Source organism: Cebus imitator, unplaced genomic scaffold, assembly GCF_001604975.1.
Source record: "Cebus imitator isolate Cc_AM_T3 unplaced genomic scaffold, Cebus_imitator-1.0 Scaffold827, whole genome shotgun sequence".
In the NCBI taxonomy this organism is placed as follows: Eukaryota; Metazoa; Chordata; class Mammalia; order Primates; family Cebidae; genus Cebus; species Cebus imitator.
Genome location: NW_016108142.1, coordinates 81,463 through 89,848, shown reverse-complemented (window position 1 = coordinate 89,848; position 8,386 = coordinate 81,463). Strand labels below are relative to the sequence as shown.

Sequence of the window (8,386 nt, the reverse complement as noted above, 5' to 3'; positions counted from 1 at the left end):
TGTTGACCAGGATGGTCTCGATCTCTTGACCTCGTGATCCACCCGCCTCGGCCTCCCAAAGTGCTGGGATTACAGGCTTGAGCCACCGCGCCCGGCCCAATATAGGTGTTGATTAAAGTGGGAGAATATCCTTTGAATAAAGATCTCACCTGAAATCAGTCATCTTTATAAAGTTAAGTATCTCACAGAAATCTCTCAATCAATATGGCCGGCAATGAGAGCCACAATCCAAACTTTATGCTCCTACAGCTCAGCCTCATCTAAAAATATTTTATGACAGCAATAACAGAGCCAAGCACCAGACCTGGTGGGCCTTATTTTCCAACTCCGTTCCATGTAAATACCTGGACTAGCTATTCGAAAATCTCTTCCTGTGCTGTGCCAGCTACTTATGAAACCCCTGGGGATCCTCACACCAAAAATTCTGATTTAATAGGTTTATGGTAGTGACAGAGAAATTTGTATTTCTGTCACCCAAAATTGAGGCTGTCATCCCTAAACTACTACTCTTCATACAAAAGTGCACATTCATAATAATAATAAGATTGGCTTCATTACTGAAATACAAATCAGAGGTGACTACCCAGGAAATCCAATCTGCTTAGGGGTAACAAAATAAAACAGTTAAGTTATACTAGTTTTAATTTACCTCTGGAGGCTGTAGTTTTATTTATCTGAGTGCCTATCCTGTATACATGAGTTCAAATGTTTGAGTAAAATTTAAAAGCGATCACCTTTGAGACTATCTTCTGCTTTTTACATGGGAATGTAGTGTTAGCACCACTAGCCACAAACAAACACTGGCATTGTCACGACTCCAATGCCAATAATGATTTGTTTTATTTTTAAAATTAGTATTATTTTAAATTTACAAATTATAATTTTATACATTTAGAGGATAGAGTAGCCATCACTTATTTTTGTGGTGAGACATTGGAAATTTACTTAGTTATTTTGAAATATACATTAACATTGACTATAGTCATGCTGATAGCAGTAAATCTTAAAACTTATGCCCCCTGCCTAACTGAAACTTTGTACTCTTTGACCAGCAACTTTCCCTCCACCTCAACACCCCCATTCTCACCTCTCCCCTCTGCAACCCTACCACTTTTTGCCTTCAGTCTCCAGTAACCAGCATTCTTCTCTCTACTTTTATTTATGAGTTCAACATTTTTAAATTCCACATAAAAATGAGATTATGCAGTGTTTATCTTTCTGTGCCTGACTGCCAATAATCTTTGATGACCTAATAGGATGTCAATTTAGCTATTTTACTTCTACCCCCTTATAAACAAATGAAAAACAGTTAAGATTACCTATGGCAGGTGAGTTTCATAGCCTACAGCAGGGATCAAGGTAAATATATTAGGCTTTAACGGTGATAATAATTGATTGGTTAGGGCACTAAAGCAGTCATAGCCAATAGGGATGACTAGATAAACGACACAAGCTGATTTCTTATAAAACTTGATTTATAGACACTGAAGGTTAAATTTCCTATCATTTCTCCCATGTCACAGAATATTATTCTTCAGATTTTTTTAACCATTTAAAAATATAAGAACCATTCTTTGTTCAAAGAATATACAAAAACGCAGGGGCCAGATTTCAGCCTCAGGCATAGTTGCTGACCCCTGGGCTAGAACACAGAGTGAGGAAGCCATAGAAGAAGTCTACAGCTGGGTAAACCTGTTTCTTCCATTATGCTCTGCTGCACTGTTCTTTGGCCATAGGCTGCATTCTTACCTCCAGCCTACTACCATGCAAATGCATGGAGATCCAGGAAGGAAACTCAAAAATCAGTGTTCCTACAGATGCCCTATGTACTTACACTGTGTTGCCTTGCAGGGGATGGCTTACAAACATCAGATAAGGCCCAGGCCTACCACGGAACCTAAGAGGTCCCGGGAAGTCTTCCCCATTGTTTATGCCTCAGGTCACACATATTAAATATAGACTTGACAAAATGTACCTTGACAAGGTCCTGCAGAGCCTTGCCAGAGAAGTAGGAATGAAAAACAAACAACAACAATTTTGCTTTTAATTAGACTGCAGATCTTGATTCTGAATATGTCTCATCCACAGAGCAGGATTGTTTTCATCAACTTAATGTCTATTAACAGAGTCAATTCCAGTCTCTTGCTTCCAGTCAACTAAGTAAGATTAAAGAGATGAGAGAAGCTTATGGTTAATAGAGAACTGTAGATGTTAAAAAGTTTAATTTATTAATATAGGACAGCATTTCCCAAAGCGTGTTATGCTGAATGCTGACTCTCTTAGATGTTCTACTGGAAAAGCATTTCAAGGTCAAATAAGTTTAGGAAATGTGGCATAAAAGATCTTTCCTTTCTTGATGAGTATTAACATGCATTAGGACATTAAAGGCTCTGAGGATACCTGCAATAAAACTGGTTAAGTAGGTAAAATCAAGTGTTTCTCAAAGTTATATCATCAGGGAAGCATTTCTTCCTTTACTTAACTGTTAATATCCCAAGAAAATAATCATTCAGAGTACATTTTGGGAAACACTGCTATAGACAAGGCAGAGGAATGACAAGGTTTTAAGCAGGGGAGTAAATTATATTTTAGAATAATTATTTTGGAGAGGATCAGATCTTCCCTAATTTTTCTCATTTTAGGAAATTACACCATATTCCATCTATGTGCTCAATCAGAAAAACAGGAGCTATATCTCTCACGGTGATAACTTTTTAAAAAAATTATAAAATGCAAGCATGGTTTAAAAAAATAATTTGAATAGTACAGAGGATAGTATGGAAAGCAAAAATCTCCTCCTTCCTTTCTCTCATCCCTATCCCAGCAGCCAGTACACTTTTCCAGAGGTAATAACCAGGGCGATCAGTTTTTGTTTTCTATTTCAGTTCTTCTTATGGCAACTCTAAATCATATGCATCTGAGCCTGCTGCTTTGGATTATAAGCATTCAGCACTATCTATTAAATGAATTCATTCCCACTCTTTTTTCTGTCTCACCCACCTCCCATATCCAATCTATCACCAAGCTGTGTCAATCCAACCGTAAAAACACACCTCAAGTCTGCACACTTCTCTCCCTCTTCCCTGACAGTACTCTCACCTGTGCTCTGTCCTTGCTGGTCTTAATACCTCCAATCCTTTATCCCCCTAGTTCACTCTCCTTATTGTCTCCATAAAGATTTCCTCAAAATAGAAATTAGAACAGTCTCTGGCTTAAATGTCTTCAATGGCTACCCACTTAAATTAAATTCAAGATCTTTATCAAGACCTGTGAAGTCTGGCATGATCAGTCACCTGCTCCCTTCTCCAACTGTGTGTCCTGCCTCTCAGCAGTGCCCTCAGCTAAGTCCAGTCACAAGGCCTGCCTTCTCTTTGTCCCTTGAATGTTGCCAGCTTTTTCTCTCTTTAGGATCTTCCCATTTGCAATTTCCTGTGCCCAGATTGCTTTTTCTCTTTGTTGATTTTTTTTTCAGTCACGTTAACCCCTATGCTTCTTTCCAATAGCAACTGAAATCTTTCTTTGTCAAAGAGCAAGCCTTCTCAGAGCACCAAATCAGAGTCAGCATCCCTGGGTTTTTTTCTTATAGCATGCTGTTCTCCATACTACTTCCCACAATATCTTCTTAAATGTTTATTTTGTAAATGTCTGTAGGTTCCAAAAACATAGGGAACACATCTGCTCTGTACAACACCAAATGTGGAAAAGCTGGCATGATGTCTGGTCACAGAACGTGCTTAATAATTATTTGTAACATGAATGAAGCTAGCAGAGGGAATTTCTCTTACAGAGTTATCTCCTGCCTTTTGCTTACATAAAATTTTCAGCTGCATTCAGATTTTTCTTTTCTGCACACTTCCCACCCCAAAGTGCCACTGCGGTTCCTGGGCACCAAAAAGTCTTATTTGTTCATCTCTATTAAGGCCAGAACTTTAAGGGTTATCTTTAAGGGTCTTTCCTCTTACCCTTCCCTCAGCATTTCAGCTTATTTTATTCTCTTCTTGGGAATTCATTGCACTTATTTTCTCTCCCATTCATTTGGTGCCAAATCTTCTATTGCCTTGTAACTACTTATTTGCTATTTTAAATTAATACCTTATATTGACATATTTTTTCTTGCTAATGATGTCAAAAGTTTATTGAATACAGGACCTGTTACTTTGCATCCTAAAGTACACTGGATGCTCCTGCACAGAGTAATTGCATGAAGAAGGAATCTCCATTTACCCTTCTAGTGCCCCTATTAGAAGACCTTAATATAAGAGTTTGATCAGCTCCCTTTCACCCTATTTTATTCCTCAATGGTTCTGAGTGTATTGCCATCATGCTAACAAGGACAGCTGGAATAAGGATACGTTTTGAGGTCAGAGACTAATAAAGGGAGGAATCTGGGGACAGAGGACTTGCCTGTTTTCTCAGTTCCTTTTCAAGTGGTACCAGACTCACAAAAGGTAACTAGGTGTACTTGACAAGACACTAGGTGTACTTTACATTGATTTAGCATTTACCAGGATATTTTAAAGGATAATTTGATCAAACTTTTTAACTTACAGATTTTTTAAATTAAACAAAAGGGATTACCCCCTCAAAAAATGTCAATCAGTGGCTCAGTTTCTCACGGTTCCATTTTTGGATGAATTAGACCCAAACATATCTTTGGGATCCAAGAAGTTATTCTGTACTTTTAGTTGAAAATTCCAATCTTGTCCAAATAATGATATTTCAGTATTTACCATTTAAATACTGAGTATTTAAAGTGAATACTTTTCTACTTTTTGTTTCATTTTCCACCAACTATAAGGGTTAGAAAGGTTCTACAATCTTTTTAATGTGCTTAACCAACCTTTCTCAAGCTACTTCTGAAAAATGGAGGGCAAAGTTTAACCCTTCAACAATAGCATATTTGTTATCAAGAACTATTCAAAGTCAGTAGACATGTTTACAATTATTATCTCTTTTTACTTAGAGATAATAGAACATTGAAAATAAAGAAGGTTTCATCTGTTGCCTTTATTTTGTCAATGAGGAAACTGAAATATAGGAAGACTGAATGACATGTCCAAGGGCACCTAAGTGAGCAGCAGATAAATTTCAAGTTGTACTGGAAAACTCCCTAACAGAAATGTGGGATTCCTGTTAAGACAACACTGCAATTTAGTTAGTTTTAGATCAAGTTTGTCAGCCTGGGGTCAGGACATAATTTGTAGAACCCAGTACAAAATGAAGATTCAGAGCCTCTTGTTTGAAAATTATTAAGCCAGACAACAGTGACAGCAGAACATTACCAAATGCAGGCAGGACCTGTCCAAGCGCAAGGCCCTGTGCAACTATAGTTTTGCATTTCCATGAAGCTGGCCCTGCCTGGAGTCTCCAGACATCTATAATGTGGGAGGCTAGGCATCAAAGAGGCCATGAACTCCTGAAATTGTAGGTGGAATTATGTGTTCATATGCATGTGTTTGTCTTTCACATTCCAGAGCTTTCATCAAATTCTCAAGTTGGTCTGTTACCCTCTCCAAAGGTAATACATGTTCCAACAGAGCCCACAATGTCAGAATATATTGGTAGGGACAAGCACGTGGGCAGTCACTGCGCATGATCCTTCACAAGGCTATATTCGTGAATCAGTAAGCTTTCACGAGTACATGGGAATTAACGCAAAATACAGGACTTCTTAACCTGATGAGGTGTTGCCAAGAACAAATGACCTCAAGAATGCCTCTTTGGGAGATAGAAAAACAGATGGTGAGACAGTCAAGATGATCACATGCTGTATGAACCCCAAAGTGATACCCTAACATAAGCCATTTTATTTTTCAATCTCTCTCTCTTCCTCTGTAATTGGATGTCACATTTTAGCCTCCTTTAAGGAAAAGATATTTTCATATACCTTAATTTCTCTAATAGCTGTAAGATTTACCAACTCACAGTGATTTACATCTATTTTATAGATAATTATAACCCAATGTTAGAAATAGAAGTGAGGAATTTGTTAATACAGCACGGGCAGAAGTTGCCCTCAGAATTAGAAAAAGAATACTGTAAAGACATGGATCCTGAGAAATACTGCTGATGAAATATTGACATAAGAGTCGGCCTGGTAAAAACCTCATGCCCATCTCCCTCGCACACAAATACCCCTAAATGGGAATTTTGCTGAACCACTTGCTCTTCAGTTTAGGTGGCTGCCTTACGGTTTTATTGTGTCCCTTGCCCAGCTTTATAAATTTTGGACTAAATACACCTGTCAGTCAAATCTCCAACTTATATAAATGGGAATATAGAGAGATGGGTAATTGAAACCACGGGACAACGCTCAAATTTCCATTTGCACAGTGTCAAACTTCTCTCGATCTAGCAAGCAGAAAATCATGGTCCACTTGAGTTTCCTGGTCACTCTGATGACACTGCCCTGTCCTTGCTCATCACGTAATGGGAGCACTCTATGTGATTCAACCAGTGGCCAAACTCTTGCAGATCCAGCGATAACCTTGGTTGCTCATACCACATAATTGATCCATAGAAGAAAAGGTGCCTATAATCCTACCCCCCGCTGGCAGGTGGGACGCCTTCCTCTGGTTTCTAGCATAAGGCTGGGCACGAATTGTTTTAATAGACTGAGACTGCCCTGCGGACAATTCTACTTTATGGGAAGGTTGAGCAGCCTTCCTGCAAGCCATCTACTCCAATTGGGAGTCTTCTGACACCTGCTCCCCTGCACACCCCCAGGATGCTCAGGCCACAGGAAGAGGTCGAAAACTTCCTACAAGGGCAAACCTCGCCCTGGACTCCCCAGCCACCCGAACGCGTCAGCCACAACCCCGGCGTGGCCCAAGTGGGAGCGTAGGGACGTGCGCAGCCTCGGGTGGGACTGGAGTCCGGTGAGGACCCGCTCCGGGGGCCAGGGCAGGGCGCCCCGGCTGTCCCGGACGCCGGAGGGGACCTGGGACGGCCGTTGTTTCACACGTGGCCCCGGCGTTTGCGCGCTCTCTCTGGGAATAGCTCCAGGGGCCCAGAAGGCCTGGGCAGGACCCGGCCCCGCGCCTCCCTCCCTCGGTCCCCACTCCCCACGGCGCAGCCCCCCACGTTAACCTTCTCTGGTCCTTCCTAGCTCGCTGCCCTTTGCAACCCCCGCGCGCCCCACCTTGGCGGGCTCCGCCGACGCCAAACGCGCCTAAACGCCGGGTGACGACGGGGGTGCAGCCGGGGGCAGCTTCAGGGGCAGAGCTTCGGCAAATGCTTCTCTCCTCCCACCCAGCCTCACACCCACCCTCCTCGAGGTCCCGCCAGGAACCGCCCCGCCCTGCGAACCCAGCCAGCCCTCCCTCCCGGGCCACCCCCAGCCTGGTCTCTGCCTTCGGAGCGCGTGGGCTCTGCGAGCGCCAGGGCTGGGGACCCTGGAATACCTGTTCGTCCAGCACGGGGATGGGGTTCAACTAGTGGTCCTCCAAATCCTGCTTCTTCCCCGAGGCTGCGGGAAGCCCTCCAGCCACAAGGAAGCGGCTCTGGTCTTTCGGCTCCCAAACGTGACACTCTATATATCCGGCTCGGAGACTGGGTGTGGGGCGGGAGGAAACCACCCTCCCTCCGACTTTCCCCGTCGCCGCCGCGGCCTCAGCGTTGGGCGCGGAGCCGGCGGCAGCCTCAGCCCAGGGCGGGAGGAGGGCGAGGGGCCAGCGAAGGCCCTACAGGCCGCGGGGCGACGGCATCGTGGGCAGGGCGGCCGCGTGCGCAGGCCCGCCCCGCGCTTCCATTCATTCGGCACCAGCAGCGGATCCACTCGCTGTGACTCCCGTATTTGTGTGTTTTGGGGGAAGGGTGGTTGGTTTGGGTTTGGGTGGGTTTTTTGTTTGTTTTTTTTTAGTTTGGGGCTTTCGTTTTGTTTGGGGTTTTGGTGTTGGTCTTTTTCTGTATTTTTAAATCAGTGGGCGAGGGGACAGGAAGCCAGAAAAGCGCCCCTCTCTGGTCTGGGAAAGCAGAACTCCCACACCGTGAAAGGTGGCGGGTGGGGTTGGAGGGAGACACTGAGACAGGAGAGATTCAAAGGTTCTAGTCTGAACTGAACGCTTGGGGGACACACCTTTCCCCACTCACCCCAGCAGAAAAAGCAGCCAAAATTCCCAGTTTACTTAGCTTGACTATACACTGCACATCCCGTGGGAGGGATGCTCTTGTACTTGCTCCAGACACTGCAGAGGCACCCTGGAATGACCCACGAGCGCAGTGGCTTTTTTAAAGCCAAGGGCGTGAGGGTGGAAGGTGATGCGAGGACTTCAGGCGATGTTTTCTCACTCTCGGGGTTTGGAGGGCAGAAATCCATCTCTGCCTGCCTATGGTGGGGTGGGGGTGGGTAGGAGACTAGAACGGATCAGAGACGGGGGCTGCAGGA

At 43.6% G+C, this 8,386-nt stretch overlaps 1 protein-coding gene across 1 annotated transcript in view; it reads right to left on the bottom strand.

Moving 5' to 3' along the window:
- The window catches only part of FAR2 (fatty acyl-CoA reductase 2), a 154,416-nt gene extending 146,606 nt beyond the window's left edge, over window positions 1-7,810 (bottom strand). The window contains exon 1 of the mRNA XM_017520375.2: window positions 7,404-7,810. The gene's annotated coding sequence lies outside the window, so the exon portion shown is untranslated. The remainder of the gene's footprint in view (window positions 1-7,403) is intronic.
- Window positions 7,811-8,386: the final 576 nt, after the last annotated feature.